The following is an 18,055-nucleotide window of genomic DNA, read 5'->3' on the forward strand; positions in this document are numbered from 1 at the left end:
CATTTAGATTATTCTTACTTTTTGTTCATCTTTGACTAGGCTACTTTTTAATTCTGTAGAGTTAAAAGCTGTAGAAAAGTTGTAGTGAAGGAAGTACTTTTTGTCTACAGAAATGCACATTGTATGTAATTGGTATTGATATTGGCCTTTGATCAGTCTTGCCAATTTTTCATTGGGTTGTAAATTTATTTCGACATTTCCACAAGAATGTAAGCAGTTATTTCTTTTATTACAGAGGCATGTTAATAAAGAAATCACTGAAATTTCCATCTTAGGCCATTGCTTCTAATTTGAAATACAGTTACTTGAATCTGACAAAGTAAAAATGAGAAGATAACCTATTTCAATTCATGTGGACAGATGGAGAGCAATTTCATTTTGGATATTTTTTGTTCTCTAAACAGAATAGAAGTTTCTTACCTTTGTGCAGGTCACCTTCCACTTAAAAAGTGACTATTATTCTTGCTGACTGCTTCTACTCTTTGTACACATGTAAAATTATAGAAACCGGGGCTCCACAGGGACACCTAAAATGCATATTATTCTCTAACAAGTGGTGGCTTGATTAAAATTTTACTGTATGCATTTGCTAATAACCAACAGCTACACAAGCAAGAATTGACTCAGACCACATTTAACACGGAACATTTGATTACAAATTTGTAGAGAGAAAAGAGAATAGCAAATTGGAGTAAAACAATTGAGAAGTCAATTTGTATGTTGAACTGCTTTCCAATAAGACTTATTTTCTAATATCCACTAAGGCTCATTTCTTACATCCCAGGTGATCTTTCTTTTCCCCTTAATGTTTCAGTGTCCAAAACTTAATTTATGCAACGTTCAACACAGAGAGAAAGAGCATGGTATAGAGATTTACTCTCTGCAAGCTTTTTTTGGAGAAGAATTTATCTTACTGCTATATTCACATATAACAACATTTGGTATATAAACAGAGAAACCTTAAAAGTCTACGTGAGGAACTGACTAGGGAAGCTTATTTTAAAATCTGAATAGGGAATCTAGTAGCGCTCGCTTCAGCAGTGCACATACTAAAATTGGAATACAGAGAAAATGAGCATGGCCCCTCCACAAGGATGACATGCAAGCTTGTGAAGCGTTCAATAGTTTTGAACTAGGAAAAATAATATTGCTATAAAAGATGTTACTGGAACAATTGGCAAAATGTGACTGTGAAATGAAGACTACATATGAGCACTGGAGCAATGTTAAATTTCTGATTTTGATCACTGCAATGTGGTTATGTAAGAGAACATTCTTGTTCTTAGGAAATACACCCTGAAGAGTCATGATTTTCACAACTTCATCTCAATGGTTCAGGAAAGAAAAGAAGTCTTGTTCCTAGTATCACCGAGTGAATATACCACAATTCTCATAATATGTTCCCTATAGTTGTAGATTTTAAATTTTTCAATTAAAAAAAAAATCACTCATAAAAAAAGGATCGAGTAGAGTATATGTGCAGTGAAATCTAAAATTACAACATGTTAAATATCTCTGGCAGTAAAGTCTAGCCCGATGACAATAAATTGCAGGAGGAATACACATATTTTTGTTAATAAATAGAAAAAATAAAAGAAGTCCAAATGTAAAGAATTAGTGTCAGAAAAAAATGTAATTATAATATATAAAATATTGATATCATATAGATTGATATCTTACACAGATATAAGCAAAAAGAACAAATGAAAACTTTCTGACAATATTTTTGCAACTGTACGTAGATGAAAGATCAACAAAAAAATAGGGCACAGCAAAAAGTAAATACACAGATTAGCTTATTGTTTAGTAATAACTTGATTCATTTATTCCATCAACAAATAGCTGTTGAATTCCTTAAAGGCACCAGGGAGCCAGCAGTGAATAGATTAAAAATCCCAGGCCCGAGTTTACATTATATTTGGGGGAGATAGTCTACAGACAGAAAAAAAAGTATATATGTGTGAAACAATGTGAAGTAAAATGGATAAAGATTACTATGGGAGTAGAAGATCAGAAGAGTTGCTGTTTGAAATAGAGCCAGTAGGGTCACCTCATTGAGAATAAGAGATTTGTTTAGAGATGGAAAAGTTGTAGCTATGTCTAAAGCAGCAGTTCCAGATAGCAGTGCTATTAGATGCAAAGGTTCTGATACAGGAGCCCTCCCGATGTGACTGAGCCAGAGTAAGGGTGGAATGGAAAGAGGAAGAGTGAGAGGTGATGGGGATAGAGAAGTAATGAGAAACTGGATTAAGTCCCTGTCAGTTATTTAAGCAACTCCATTTTTATTTGTATGAGAGATATGTTTGTTGTTTAATATACTAATGGTCATATTTGTGCAAGTACTTTCTAGAACTCTCTTACCATGGTGCATTTTAAGTATATATATAAAGAGAAGGAACAGTATAATTAACTCCCATCCACCTTCCAAGTAGCTACAACAATCAAGATCATTCTTGTTTTATTCAATTTCCTAAGTGGTTATTTTGAAACGAATACCAGATGTGATAAAATTATATCCGTAAATACTTCAATATGCACCTCTAAAATATAAGGACATCTTTTAACATAATCACAATGTTTTAAACTTTTAAAATCTTTAAAATTATTCTTTAACATCAAATATCTAATAAGTATTAAAATGCTCTGTCTTTTAATGTTAACATTGGCTTGTTGGAACTTTATCCAACAAGCCAATGTTAACATTAACATTGATATTCCTAATAACAAAGATATTCCTAATCTTTCTATTTCTGGCCAGGGAAGTAAAGGATTGAACAACTCGTTTTTAATATTTAATAGCACCTAATAAAGTGAGCATCTTGCATAGTTACTTCGAAGGAAACTCTTTGGACTGGTTGGTAGAAAACTTAAAGAAATAATTGAAGCCATAAAGTTCTGTACTATCATATAGCAGAATTCTAACAAGAATTCTATATTTTATTGCATTATAAATAAATACAAATTTAGTAGAAAAGCATGTTAATATTTTATTGCAGTCCCTATGTCTAAATCACCTCCAGTGATTTCGAACAGAAAGTCACAACTAGAGAGTGAAAAAAAAAATCCAAAAAGGAAAAGCTGAATCTAAAACAACTTCCACAGGCACAGATTCCCAGTTTTTAGGAGAAAGTAGAATCCAGCATGCTAGCTGTGCATTTCCAAAACCACTGCAAAGTAGTTCTTTTTTTAAAATTTTGATATTTAAAATAATAAACTTCAACTTTCAGAACACCGCATTCCTTATTTACTGAACATCGCCGAGTTTTTACACCAGTTTATGAAACGGGTATGAGAGATTCAGTTGGATTAGTATCCCAAAGACTGGCTGCATGTAAAGTATGCAAGAAAAATTCCAGAAAGGGTCAGATAAAGAAATGAGTGAGGGAATGGAAATAAGGAAATATAAGATGATAGAGGAACAATCGTATATTCTATCCTTAAGTGGTGCAATCTTGGAATTTCTGTATAAAGATTCTTTACAGATATCAGTGCCTTAGAATGATGAAAAAATATAAATTAACAAAAATACATTTGAAAACCTTGTATGTAAGGTTTGTAAAAGTCAATCATAGAAAAAGAGGGAAAGAAAGGATTGCAGCAGGCACCTTTGTTGCTTCACGTTACTGCTGAGTTTAGCCGCAGGTGTGATGGACGCATCGCCTGGGACTGAAACTCTGTGTGCACAGGTAGTGTGGCCCACATTCAAGCCTAGTCAGAAAGTCTGGGGAGTTAATTCCCGAGAGGCTCATGGAAGAGTCCCTGAGGCCCAGAACAGTGAATCCAGTCATGCACTTACTCTGGGTTTTTCCTCCTTCCCTGTCTTTCTCTGTTCTGTCATCCCTGCTCCCTGTATCACATTCCAAATAAGTTACCTGCACCCAAGTCCCTATGCCTCCTTATGCTTCCAGAGAAACCCTCATTAACATACCAACTCAAGTAAACACCACCTTTGATTTTGGCATTAGGACGCACTAAAAAACAAAACAATCAAACAAACAAACCTCAAGACATGTTATCCTCATTAAATACAGAAATTAGTATGAGGCAGCAATGATAATTCCCCTCTGTAGTTTTGATGTCAGAGAGAAACTAAAAAACTAGAGGAGACGAAGCCACCCTCAAACTTTGTTTCTGAAAAGGCCCCATTTAATACTTGTTTTGTTCACAGCTGTAATGCATTTGGATCATTTGGACAGCAAATAAAAGTAAAGCGCTATCCTTTTGGTTCACGAATGCTTTCTCTTACCGATAATGTACTTGAAGAGCAAAACAATTAGCAAAATTATGGTTCACTTATTTTCAGAAATGGCAGCTCAATATCAGTAGTCTGCAATTAATATTCTGTCATTTTATCAGATACTTCAGATGAACCCTTTCTAACTTCTTAATAGATTGATATGTACCAAGCTCATTTTAGTATAACCATTAAATGATCACCAATATAATCCTTCTCAAAAACCTTTTAAAACATAATTGAAGTCAGATAATTAAAAACTCCTGTCTTTAATATAGGTAAGCCAAGGTAATCTACCAGTCTTTCACTTTGTTGGAAGAGACATCTGTGGCTTCAATCAATTCTTTCTCAAAATTTTCTTCCTGAGAAACCTTTTTAACTTGATTGTTAAAAGCTTGCTTCTGTAGCAGTTCTCTAGAAACAGGTCCTCTACAAGGATGAAGGTACAACCAGATTTTTTACATTTATGTCAAGGATACCTCCAGCCAGCTGGTATCAGAAGATACTTTCAGTTAATTCTAGAATATCTAGAATTCTAGCATTAAATAGTAACTTCAGGTTAAAATTATGCAGTTCCTGCAAAAACTCACCTAAAACAACAGTTTTTGATGAAATTAGTCTGGGGATTAGGCTAACAAGTCTTCTCTTCCTTCCTGTTACTCATGTTAATTTTATAAAACCTGTATCACATCCGAAAGCCCCAAATCAGTTTGCGTTAACTGAGAAACACATTGAGTGTCTGGTTCTGCCTATAAAAAGCATGGAGGTTACCACTCCATCCTAACCACAGGTAAAAGGCTGAAAAGACTTTAAAAACAACTCTTCTTGGACCCATAAAAGAGGGAAGCACACAGAGCAAAATGCTGTCCCGGACACTGGAGAGACCACCACAGGGAGACGCAGCTTACCAGAGCAGAGCAGCAAGTCAAGGAAACTGCCGGGGAGCCAGTGCCAGGGTAGGAGAGCCTGAACGGAACTGATGAATTGCTGGAGGCCCTGTGAAAACGACTCAGAGTTAAAAACTCCAGGGGTACCCAGTAAAAGGGGGAAGAAGGAAGTGATGTAAGACTTACTTCCAGGAATTTAACATTTCTGCAGAAAATATCAGAGAAAAATCCTCTCCTGCTTCCAGCACAGGTAGGAGAAAGGAACCATTTTGAAATACTGTAGAGTGCTCCATCCTCCTTAAATAGGCCTGGCCTCAGGGGAAACTAATTAAACAGAGTCTAACCAGCTGGGGTATTAGCAGAGCCAAACTGACCAGGGGAAGAGAAATGCCCAACTCCAGCCAGCTCCAGCCTACCTCATGGGAGAAGGAAAATACTGAACTCCAGTCCAATCTAGCCATTCTGTCCCACGTAAGGAGGGAGAAAAACACCTAGAAACACTTGTGAAGTTCACAGTTTAGAGACATGGGTTCACTAGGAAACAGAGACCTAATCATAGACTAAGGAATGCTTCCCCTCCCCCCACATCTCACCACGACATTACTGAAGACCTATTTACTGCAGTTCCTTTTATCCGGCACATTATGTCCAGCTATGAAGAAAACATTACAAGGTACACCAAAAGGCCAAAAACACAATTAGAAGAGCCGGAGTAAGCATCAGAAACAGACATGGCAGGAATGTTGGAATAATCAGACAGGAAATTTTTAAAAAATGCTAAGGGCTCTAATGAATAAATTAAACACCATGCAAGAACTGATGGACAATGTAAGAAGAGAAATGAAAATCCTAAAGAAAAAAAACAAAAAGAAGAAATGCCAGAGATAAAAAAAATACTCTATTACATAAATAATGCCATTGATGGGCTATGAATAGATTGGACACAGCTGAGAAAGAATCTTTGAGAAGATATATCAATAGAATTCTCAAAAGGCAAAAAGATCAAAGATTGGGAAAAAACCTCATAATATCCAAGGTCTGAGAGACAATTACAAAAGATATAACATGGGCATAACTGGAAAACCAGAAGGAGAAGAGGAAAAGAAATAGAGGAAACATTTGAAACAATAATGACTGAGAATTTTCCCAAATTGATATCAGACACCAAACTGAGTTCCTGGAAGCTCAGAATACACCAAGAAATATGTATGCCAAAGAAAACTACACCTAGGCATATCATCTTCAAACTATAAAAAATCAAAGATAAAGTGAAAAATCCTGAGAGAAGCCAGAGGAAAAAATACCTTACCTACAAAGAAACAAAGATAAGAATTACTATAATTGACAAGCTGGATTTCATTAATACTAAAAACTTCAGCTCTGCAAAAGACAACAATGCCAAGAGAATGAGAAGACAAGACTGGAAGGAAATATTTGCAAAAGACACATCTGATAAAGGACTGTTATCCAAAATACACAAATCAACAATAAGGAAAACAAACAAATTAAGAATTGAACGAAATACCTTATGACACCTTACCAAAGATATACGGACGGCAAATAATCATATGAAAAGATATTTCATATGTCATCAAGACAGTGCAAATTTAGAAAACAATGAAATACCACTACACACCTATCAGAAAGGCCAAAATTCAGAACATTGACAACGCTAAATGCTAAAAGGATGTGGAGCAACAGGAATTTTTCATACTTCGTTGATAGGAATGAAAAGTTGTACAGCCACGTTGGAAGACAGTTTGGTAGCTTCTTACAAAACACTTCCTTACTATCTGATCAGCAGTCAGTGTCTTCTTAGTATTTCCCTGAAGGAGTTGAAAACTTATGTCTGCAGAAAAACCTGCACATGGATGTTTATAACAGCTTTATTCATAATTGCCCAAACTTGAAAACAACAAAGATATTCTTCAGTAGGTGAATGGACAGACAAATTATGGTACATCTTGGCAATGAAATTTTATTCAGTGCTAAAAAGAAAAATGTTATCAAGCCATAAAAAGATGTGGAAGATACTTATATGCATATTACTAAGTAAACAAAGCCAGTCTAAAAAGACTATATATTCTATGATTTCAACTGCATGGCATTCTGGAAAGGACAAACTATGGAGACAGTGACAAGATCAGTGGTTTCCAGGACATGAAGGAGGATGAATAAGAAAGTACAGGTTTTCAGGGCAGTGAAAACACTCTGTATGATATTATAGTGATAGGTAAATGTCATAAATTTGTCCAATTTCAAAAAATGTGTAACATCAAGTTTGAACCCCAAGGTAAACCTTGGGCTTTGGGTGATTATGATGTGTCACTGTAGCTTCATTGGTTGTGACAAATGCTCTGCTCTGGTGGGGTGTCGATAACGGGGAGATGTGCGCGCGTGGGGGAAGGTGGTATGTGGGAAATCTCTGTGTCTTCCTCTCAATTTTACTGTGGATTAAAATGCTAAAAAAAATAATTTTTTTATAAAAGAAATAAAATATATTACAAAACTACAATTTAGTCCTCTTCTTTTGATTTAAATTAATGATTAAGTGGCTGAGAAGATATTGTCTCATCTTTGGTGGCACTGCTCTTTAGTACTGTATTTTTTAGGATATGTAAATACTCTTCTAAAAAAAAAAGGACACAGCTAAATTTATTTTAGCAATAAAAGATATATATTTTGATATATCTAAATATAAATATATTATTATTTTTATCATGTAAACTATTTTTATCATGTAAAATAATCTTTAATAGGTTAAAAACTATATTCTCTTTATTTTTTTATTTACCAGACTAATAGGTGTCTAGATTTTCCAACACCAATTCCTATTATTGCCTCTCTTCTGTTCTTCACTCTTGCTTTAAAATAGTTTATAAGAAGCAAATTTTATCTCAGTAGAAGAAAGTGATCTCTAACAATTATATATGTTCAAATTTGGAAATAGGCTGCCACACACACAAGCAAAGAATAATGAGTATTTAGACTTTGAAAGGATAGAAGCAAAGACCAAGTATGATTTATCATGATTTTGTGGAAGAGATTCTTACAGTTGGATAAAGAAGAAAGAGTACTCTAATTTTTAAAATATCTGTCATGTAGAATGTACTACACTGCATGTTTGACTTGAATTATCCCAGCATATTTTCATAGCAATCTTGTGAGAGAAGCATCATTGTTTTCATTTACACATAAAATAATGAGGATCAAGTATTTCAAATAATTTTCTCATGGTCACATAGAAAGTAAGTTGCAAAGTTGGAACCCTAAAGTCTGTGCTTATTCGACTCTCTTTTACTTGTAAGATTGCTGTAAAAAAAAATGTTAAAAAGTATATGTAAAAATTCAAGCATAGTTCTTAGCACCTAACTGAATTGTCATCCCAAAGTATTTCTCTTTCTAATCCTCCCAACTTCACACCGTAATGCTAGACATAATGCTAGAGTATTTTTGGATATATCTTTGACCTTTAGAAGTTAATCAAAGAATCTATGCCTTCTTATAAAGCGATCCATCCATCAGATGGAAAATATTGGCCCTGATGAATTATTAACCAGTTATACAGTCTTCATGTCCTTTTTATTCAGTACATTCTACACTTTAATTTCTTTTTAAAAGGCATTGATCTATATAGTAGTAAATTTTAACATAATTTTATAACAATTATGGCAACACATGCATTTCATTTTCCCATTTAAAGCTTTAGACCATAATTGTTTCTGCACAAGGAGTTATTTTAGTTTGATAAGGTATTTCTGGAAGGCATAAAGGTTTCTGACTCAAAATAAAATGTATTGCTGATGGTGAAGCTGATATATAAGAGTAGGATAAATTGAAAAAGAATTATGTTTTCATATATATTTGGGGGGATAAGTAGCGTAATATTAATTTATGTATACATATGTTATACACTTTTAAATTACTTTTAATCTAGTTCAGAATATAGTGGCCTTGTCATTAAATAAAATAACTTCAGAACATCTAATAAGAAATATTTATAATAAATTATTTCAAAACACTTTTTTTTAATCAACTTACAATTGTATATAGTCTGGCTACATCTAAATGGCTATGGTTAGAGTTCAACTGACACTAACCAACCAGAAAAATTATAACAATTCAGTGGCCTGGGGTATATTTCTAACATCACACTGTCTCATTCATTGAAAAAAGCTTTGACTGTTTACTATGTACCAGACTGATGCAATCCTGCCTTTCTTAGAACATGTATTCTAGTGTGAGAGATATATTAACAATCACGCCTGTGCGTGATTATAGAGATATGGATTGTCAAAGAAACAGAGGGTTGTAGAAAGGCACATTAAGAAAGTTATCACTTAATCTTGGTGAACAGAGGTGGCCAAAGAAAGTGATATAGTATAAATCAAATGGAAAGAGGTGCGGCTGACCCAGGTGTCTGACTGCTCAGAATCTCTCTTCTGCCTAAGGGTGAGCTGTGCCTACCCAGACTCTGAAGGACCTTGGTAAACTTTATGTTTCTTTAGAAAGTTGAAGGGAAGCATTTCTTTTAATATCATTATTGTTAAATTTGTATTTTCTTGTGACTATTTAAAAATTTCAGTATTTTAGCTCTCCTCTCTGAAACAAATTCTATTTTCTTTTTCCTGTAACCAATTTTTTAGAGTTGAGTTTTCAGTCTAAAAAAACCCACTTCTTTTAGTTTTTTTCTTATTTAATTGTTTTAATTAATTAATTTTTTATGGTGACATTGGTTAACAAAATCTAATAAGTTTCAGCTGTACATATTAACAGTAACACATACATATGTTTATATTGTGTGTTCTCCTCCCATAGTTAGATGCCTGTCATCATGTATTTGACCTGTTTTACCTCATCTACCTCTCCGCTTCCTCTTCCCTTCTCCCCTACCCTCTGGTAACCACTAGTCTATCGTTCATGTACATGAGTCTTTGTTTGTTTGTCCTGCTCGTTTGTTGCTTTTAGGTTCATATCCCACATATAAGTGATATCATGTGATTTTCAACATTTTCAGTCTGGCTTATTTCGCTTAGCATGATCATCTCGAGGTCCATCCATGATGTCGCAAATGGCAGTATTTCATTTCTTCTTATGGCTGAGTAATATTCCATTGTATATATGTACCACTGCTTCTTTAAACAATCATCTATTGTAGGACACTTCGGTTGCTTCCACGTCCTGGCCACTGTGAATAATGTTGCTATGGACATTGGTGTGCAAATATCTTTTTGGATATGAGTTTTCAAGTCTTTGGGGTAAATACCCAGTAGAGAGATTGCTTGATCATATGGAAGATCAATTCTTAATTTTTTGAGGAACTTCTGTACTGTTTTCCATAGTGGCTGTACCATTTTGCAGTCCCACCAGCAGTGTATGAGGGTTCCTTTTTCTCTACCTTCTCTCCAGCATTTGTTATTACTTGTCCTATTGATTGTAGCCATTCTAACAGGTATGAGATGGTATCTCATTGTGGTTTTGATTTGCACTTCACTAATAGCTAGCAATGTTGAGCATCTTTTCATATACTTGTTGGCCACTTGTATTTCCTTTAGGCAGAAGTGTCTGTTCAGGTCCTCTTCCCATTTTTTGACTGGATCATGTTTTTTTGTTGTTATTGAGTTGTATGAGTTCTTTGTATATGATGGATATTAGGCCCTTATGGAAGGCGTTGCTTGCAAATATATTTTTCCATTCGAATTGTTGTCTCTGTACCTTATTGATGGTTTCTTTTGCTGTGCAGAAGCTTTTTAATTTTATGTATCCAATTCATTTATTTTTGCTTTTACTTCTTTTGCCTTTGAGGTCAAATTCATAAAATCCTCAAGTCCAAAGTTCTTGAGTTTAGTTCATATATTTTCTTCTATGCATTTTATTGTTTCAGGTCTTATATTCAGGTCTTTAATCCATTTCAAGTTAATTTTGGTGTGTGGTGATAGACAAGAGTCTAGTTTCATTCTTTTGCAGGTGGCTTTCCAGTTTTCTCAGCACCATTTATTGAAGAGGCTTTCTTTTCTTCACTGCATGTTTTTGGCTTTTTTTTGTCGAAAATTATTTGCCTGTATAAATATGGGTTTACTTCTGGACTCTTGATTCTGTTCCACTGGTCCATGTGTCTGTTTTTCTGCCAATATCATGCGGTTTTGATTACTGTCACTTTGTAGTACAATTTTAAGTCAGGTGGAGTGATGCATCCGGCCTCGTTCTGTTTTCTCAGGATGGCTTTGGCAATTCAAGGTCTTTTGTGCTTCCATACAAATCTGATGATTTTTTTGTTCTATTTTTTTTTTTTAAAGTTGATGGGATTTTGATTGGGATTGCATTAAATCTGTATAATGCTTTAGGTAATAAGGTTATTTTAACTATGTTGATTCTTTCAATACAAGAACATGAAATATCTTTCCATTTCTTTGTATCTTCTTTGATTCTTTTTAATAGGCTCTTATAGTTTTCATTATATAGGTCCTTCACATGTTTTGTTAAATTTATTCCTAGGTATTTTATTCTTTTTGTTGCAACTGCAAAAGGAATCATTTTTCCTACTTTTTTCCCTGACACTTCATTATTAGAGTATAGGAACGCTATGCATTTTTGAACATTGATTTTGTATCCAGAAACTACTGTACTGTATTTTCTTATTTAAATTTTTTCTAAGACAACAAATATGTGAACATTTTCTTATAGTTAGGAAATGAGAAATTCATTTTGTATAACTCTTTAGACAAGTTCTACATGTCAAGTCTTATTCTTGAAATGATTCAAAGTTAAGTTAAAATAGTTAAAATTCAGTTTTATTTCTTTAGCTGAGTTCTCTCATCTGCCTGAACAAAGGTGAACTGTAGATTTCTACCTGGTCACTGGCCAAATTAGCTTTTGTGTACAAGAGTCAGACACTTTCTATGATGTTCCTCCATCTTTGACTTCAGGTTTCTATCCGAGGCCCTGCTTCCTTGTTAGAATCTAGCTCTAGATAAATCACTATCTACCTGTCAGTGACTCTCCAGATTTTTCACCCACAAGCTCCAGACTAGTAAAGGCAGGAACTTATTTCGTAACTTCATGCTGCATCTCAAATGCACCCTAAATCTGATGTTTTTCTTCATCAGACTTGTTCTCCTGTTGCTTATCTCAGTGAATGAAGGCCTCAGCATCCTCCAGTCTTTATCATATAAAATCTACCACCAAGTCCTGTTAATATTTTACCGCTGTCTCTTACATCTTTCTGTATGTCATCATTTTTACTGCCTCCATCGTAGTCCAAGTGAGCATCATTTCTTATCAGTAGACAATTAACTGTTTTCCCTAAATCCTTTCTTACTCCTCTTTCATCTGTTCTCCAAATTGTAACCAGAGTGATCATTGAAAACTGAAATTTGATTTTTTAATTAATATCCACGCTTAACACCACTGAATGCTGCCCATTTCTCTTAGGACGAAAATTCAAATCCTAACCATGGGTCACGAGCCAGGAGGTGAGCAGTTTCTCTTCCCCTCTCTCACCGCACTGCGGCCACAGGGACCCTCTTCCTGTTCCTCCCCTTTCAGAAGCCTGTTCATGCAGGCCGCTCCCACTGCCTGGAGTCCTGCTTCCCTCCATGCCCATCTCTCTGGTCAGCCCTAATTGTCTTCTGGTCCCACCTGCAGCCTCATGTCCTGAGCTGGGACCCGTGAACTTTGATATACTCTCATGCAACACTGTATGTATTTTCTTTAAAACACGTAGCTCAGTTTGTAATATACATCCAACACCGTAATTGTTTCATTGGCATGTCTCCCCCTTACACCCATGAAGACTCCGTTAATTAGGAATGAGACCTCTTGCCAACCACAAGTATCTCCCTAAAGCCTCCCACAGTATTTGGCTCATAGTGTGAGCTCAATAAATATTTGTTCAATATATTTATTTCTTTTCCTCAAAGCCTTCTGAATCACCAATCACTGCTCACATTTGTCCTGTATTTAAATTCCTATTACTCCTTTTGCACCCAAGTAATCTCAATATTGACAGAGTAATTCCAGAAGCCCCGGGGGTGGGGAGGCTGGGGGAGACGAAAAGCCCCATCAGTTCTACTGAGAACCAGCACTTGCTGACCTGTGCTCCACGTTGAGGTATAAACTGTGTCATCAAGATGCTTAAAAGGCAAGCAGAGACTTCTCCTTCTTTGCCGTTGTTCGTGAATCTAGACAATAATAATAATAATGTATAATAATTATTATTATGTCATTCTATTATCTCACTTCATTTGCCAAGTAAGACAAATCAGTTGAGATTCCGCTCACAATATACCGATGTTGTTGCAATGTAACAAAATCGATTTCAGAAAAACAAATTTCTAAAACTGTAGATAGTGTTTAAAAAGAAAGAGAAAATAAAGCTCTTATAAGAAAAAGAAACAAATAGAAATAGCAGCTATCTATTTAGAATTGTTGAAAGGCCACTGACCTAAGTCATAGTGTCAAGTTTATCCAAACCTAAATTATACAGAACATGGAAAGACAAATACAAATTAAGCAATATAAAAAATCAGTATGGTAAAAAGAAGTATTAAAAGGATCATATAATTAAATTGAGATAAACTCAGAAAAGATAAACCATAAAACAAGTTGCAACCTATAGGATGTATTTCAGATCAACAAAAATAATTTTAATTATGCAATATTGAAATGATAAATAATATTGTATTTCCTAAAGTGTATGGAAGCTGATGACGGATTATGGTTAAAGGCAGAAGATGTTATTCTTTTTGGCTTTGTCTTCAAATTCAAGAGTAATCAATGTATCAGAACAAGTGTTTCCTTAGATAAGAAGAAAAAAAAGGAAACAGTATGAAAGAGGCACAAAAGAAAGCACAAAATCTTTAAGGAAATAATGAATTCTTTTCTACAAAGAAAATTTTAGTTACATATAGAATATAAAAGTAACTGAATTACTGGCATTAAGGAAAATATAGTAACTGTTAATTAAAAACAAACAAATGCAACAAAACCTTGGTAGAATGAAACAAAATATCTGTCACTGTATAATTCAGAATACTGCTGTCCAAGGAAAAGATGGAACACTCTCAAGGTCATATTTTATTCTTGTCAATTTAACTTTAATATGTAAAGATCCTTGTTTTCTGATCCATCAGAGAAAAGGCAGATTCAGCTTTGCTTGTGATAAATAGAGAGCTGGACTGTTTGTGCATATAAGTTATTAAACATGAGGCCAACTGTAGCATTCTAGTATTGGATGGGTTTCACTCATTATTCAGAGTCACTTCATAATCAACATACCCAGATGACAGAAGTCATGAATCTTCTATAATTGCATTTTGACCCTAGCTTTAATTTTCAAGTCAGTCACTGACCACTTTCCTAATGATTTAATTTTGTATAATTTCATTTATACAACATATTTTAGTAAGTTCCAACTATGCGCTGTGCATCAGGCCAGATTCTTGTGCAAATAGATTCCATTAAAGACAAGTCAGTATTTTAAACAGTCTGTTATGGGTCTAGTAATTACATAAAATCACTGCTTGCATTTAGAATGACAACGATTGAATTAAAGTTTACAAATACACATGTTTGTGATACATATTATTGGTTTTCATGTATAATTGTCCTCCAATAATATGGAAGAATTCGGTGATCACTGAGGTCTCTATATGATGATATCTCCTGATTTAAAAAATTTTATTCAAGATCTCCTGCATTTCCAGACGCACCATATGAATAAAATCTATTCATCAGTACTTCTCATTCCTGAGGGTTGAATTCAAATCCACATCATCTGGGAAGTCTTCTCTAACTGGACTTTCCCTTCCATGCTGAAACATCACTTATACTTTAGTTCTGCATCCCTTGCTGCGTACTTATATTTCTATTACATTGTTGAAGTGCGTGACTCGGCTATTCCCTTCTTCAGTTCAGCATTTCTGCATTAGAACTGTATGAAATGACATTTGTGATTCTTACTAAGTTAATTTAAAAAATAAAGTATTTATTTTTATATTTTGCCTCAGACTTTAACTGTAGTCTAACCTATTTCCAAATTTACTTTTGAATTGTAAATATAATATAGTTCCTTTTTGTTTACTTCCACTGTCATCTATAACTTATTTTATGGAATCAATATTCAGGAATTCTCATAAATCAAAATTCTGTCAAATATTAACTTACCTTTTTTTTTGTTCTTTAGTTTTACTCAAATCTTTTCTGACTTAACAAAATGTAAACTTATCAATTAACTCAATTTACCTGTTCAATAATTTCTCTTATAAATCTCTGAAGAGGTGGAATTGACTGCTCTTTGAACAATTGCTATGTATGAACAGAGCGGCAGGCCTACGTCATCAGGTCAGGAACTGTCTATGGATATATTCTTGGAAATTTTGGAGGGATGAATATCTAGAACTGCAATTGCTTGGTTGTATCGTAAGCACATATGTGTGCCTTTATAAGAAACATCTAGATTTCCAAATACATTGGACTATTTTTAATTCTGTAGTATCGTATTTTCCTTTATAATTCCTTGAAGAATAAAAATGCCAAGCATCTTTTTGTGCTCATCGAATCATCATATAAAGCCTATTACGTATAAATAAGAGTTTTCTATTTACCTTTCCAAAGTGTATCCCTTTTATTTTGTTTCCTTGCTTTATTGTTCTAGCTAGGGCCTCTACGAAAATGAAAGTTCAATAAAGAGAGCAGGTATCATTGCCTTTTTCCATTTTGGGGGAGTACTTCTTAGTCTTGCAGCTTTCAATATGAAAACACCAGGTTTTTATTCAATACCTTTTGTCAGGTAGAAGTGGCATTCCATTTTTTAAACTTGAGTGAGTATTGAACTTAATTGAAGACGATTTTTACAACTATTGAGATGGTCATATGGTTTTTGTCATTTGTTAATGTGTCAAAGTACATTGCTTGAGTTTTGAATGTTATCAGCCTGGCATTTCTGGAATAGACTCATTTTTTTTCATGATGTATTATCTTTTTAATATATTTTTGGATTCAATGTGTTGACATGTTATTAAGCATTTTTCATCTATGTTTATAAGAATATTAGTCTGCAGTTTTCTTCTCTTGTAATATACTGGTAGAACTTTAGTATCAGTGAAATACTGACTTTATAAATAGTGAGTTGTTCCCTCTCTTCCATTTTCCTAAATAAGACTGCATAGGATTAGTATGAATTTATTTTTGAATATTTGATAGAATTTGCCACTGAAGCCATATGAATCTGGAGATCTCTTTGTTGGATGATTTTTAATTGTGAACCTATTCTTTAAGTTGATATAAGACTATTCAAATTGTCTGCCATTTCCTCTACCACTTTTTATAATACAGGTCTGCTGCAGTAAAAATTTTTTGGCTTTTGTTTAATTGAAATAGTCTCTATGTTCAGTTTTCAATATTTTTGATGAATACATAATTCTAACTTCATAGTTTTTATATTGTTTCATTTTTTTTCCTACCAGCATTATAAAATATCACTCCTTTGTCTTTCGGCTTGCATTGTTTCTGACTGGAAATGTTTGGTTATTGTTTGTTGTTGTTTTCCCCTAAACTAACATGTCTTTTTTTCCATGGCTACCTTTGAGATTTTTCTCTTTATAACTGACTTTCATCAATATAACTACAATGTGCCTTGAGGTAGTTCTTTTTGTATTGATCCTGCTTGAATTCTATTAAGCTTCTTCGAGTTTGGTTTTACAGTTTTCTTCAAATTGAAAGATCCTTCTTTCTTTAAATATTTTCCTGTGGCTCTCTCTTTTTCCTGTTTTTGAAACTGTAATTACACATAAGTAGGATTGGGTAATATCCCAATCCCATATTGTTCACAGCAAACTATAGCTCTGTTTATTTATTTATTTTTGGCATTAAAATTTTTTTTCCCATGAGATTCAATTTGGATAATTTCCATTTGTATGTTATCAAGTTCATTTATTGATGACTAATCCATTATTAATCCAAGTCAGTGAATTTCATGTCAACTAGAACACTTTTCAGCTCTTAAAATTTCATTTGCTTCTCTTTTATATCTTTTATCTCCATAATTTTCATATTTTTATTTATGTCTATATTTACAAAACTGTTTTAAAATTCTTGTCTGCTAATCCATCATCTGGATCATTTCTGAATTTCTTTCTATTGCCTAATTTTAATTATCTCCTGGTTACAGTCACATTTTCTTGCTTTGACTATTTAGTAATATTTGATTAGATACTGAACATTTGGAATATTATGATCTTGAGCAGCTTGCTATTTGCCTACATGAAAGAGTGTTGAAATTTGTTCTTACAGAAAGGTTACTTGGAAATTAGCTTTCATTTTTAGGCTTCTTTTTAAGGTTTGGTAAAACGGGTCAAGAGAAGAATCTATTCTGTGGATATCTTAGCCTTACTGCCAAAGGGAAGTCACATAGGTCTTTATTGCATGCATTCTCATTTATTAGATCTCAAGGTGTTCCCCACACTGACTGAGTTCTAGGTATTATCCAGTTGACAGTCCTCTGATATTTGTTCTTTGCTCAGCTTCATGAATTTTCACCCTGTTTGCAAAGATTAGTATCCTTTACTACAGAGATCTTTTGTTCTCTTTCACTGAGTAGCTCCTTTCTTCTCTGGTATCCTATCTGGTTAACTTCTCAGCCTCAGCTCTCTTAAACTCTGATCACTGCCTTTCCAACTCAGCACAACTTTCATACTCTGCTTGGGTTTTCTCTGTCACTGAAACACAGCTGAATGTGTCCCCAGACAGAAAGTGGGGCCGAATCCAGAGTTCAAGTCATTGGTTGCCCTTCTCTCAGGGATCACAATTATGCCAAACAGTTGTTTGGCACAATTATGCCAAAAAGCCTATAAACAGTTACTTCATATAGTTTGTTCAGTTTGCTAGTTGTCTATGCTACAAGGCAATTATTGTATAAGTTAACCAGTCATAGCTG

At 34.1% G+C, this 18,055-nt stretch overlaps 1 non-coding gene across 1 annotated transcript; it reads left to right on the forward strand.

Annotated features, from left to right (window-relative positions):
• The first annotated feature begins 1,025 nt into the window (after positions 1-1,025).
• LOC120613673 (U6 spliceosomal RNA) lies at positions 1,026-1,129 on the forward strand. Its single transcript, XR_005655751.1, has one exon. It is a non-coding gene; the product is annotated as a U6 spliceosomal RNA (small nuclear RNA).
• The last annotated feature ends 16,926 nt before the right edge of the window (positions 1,130-18,055 follow it).

This window comes from Pteropus medius, unplaced genomic scaffold, assembly GCF_902729225.1.
Source record: "Pteropus medius unplaced genomic scaffold, Ma_sr-lr_union100, whole genome shotgun sequence".
Lineage (NCBI taxonomy): Eukaryota > Metazoa > Chordata > Mammalia > Chiroptera > Pteropodidae > Pteropus > Pteropus medius.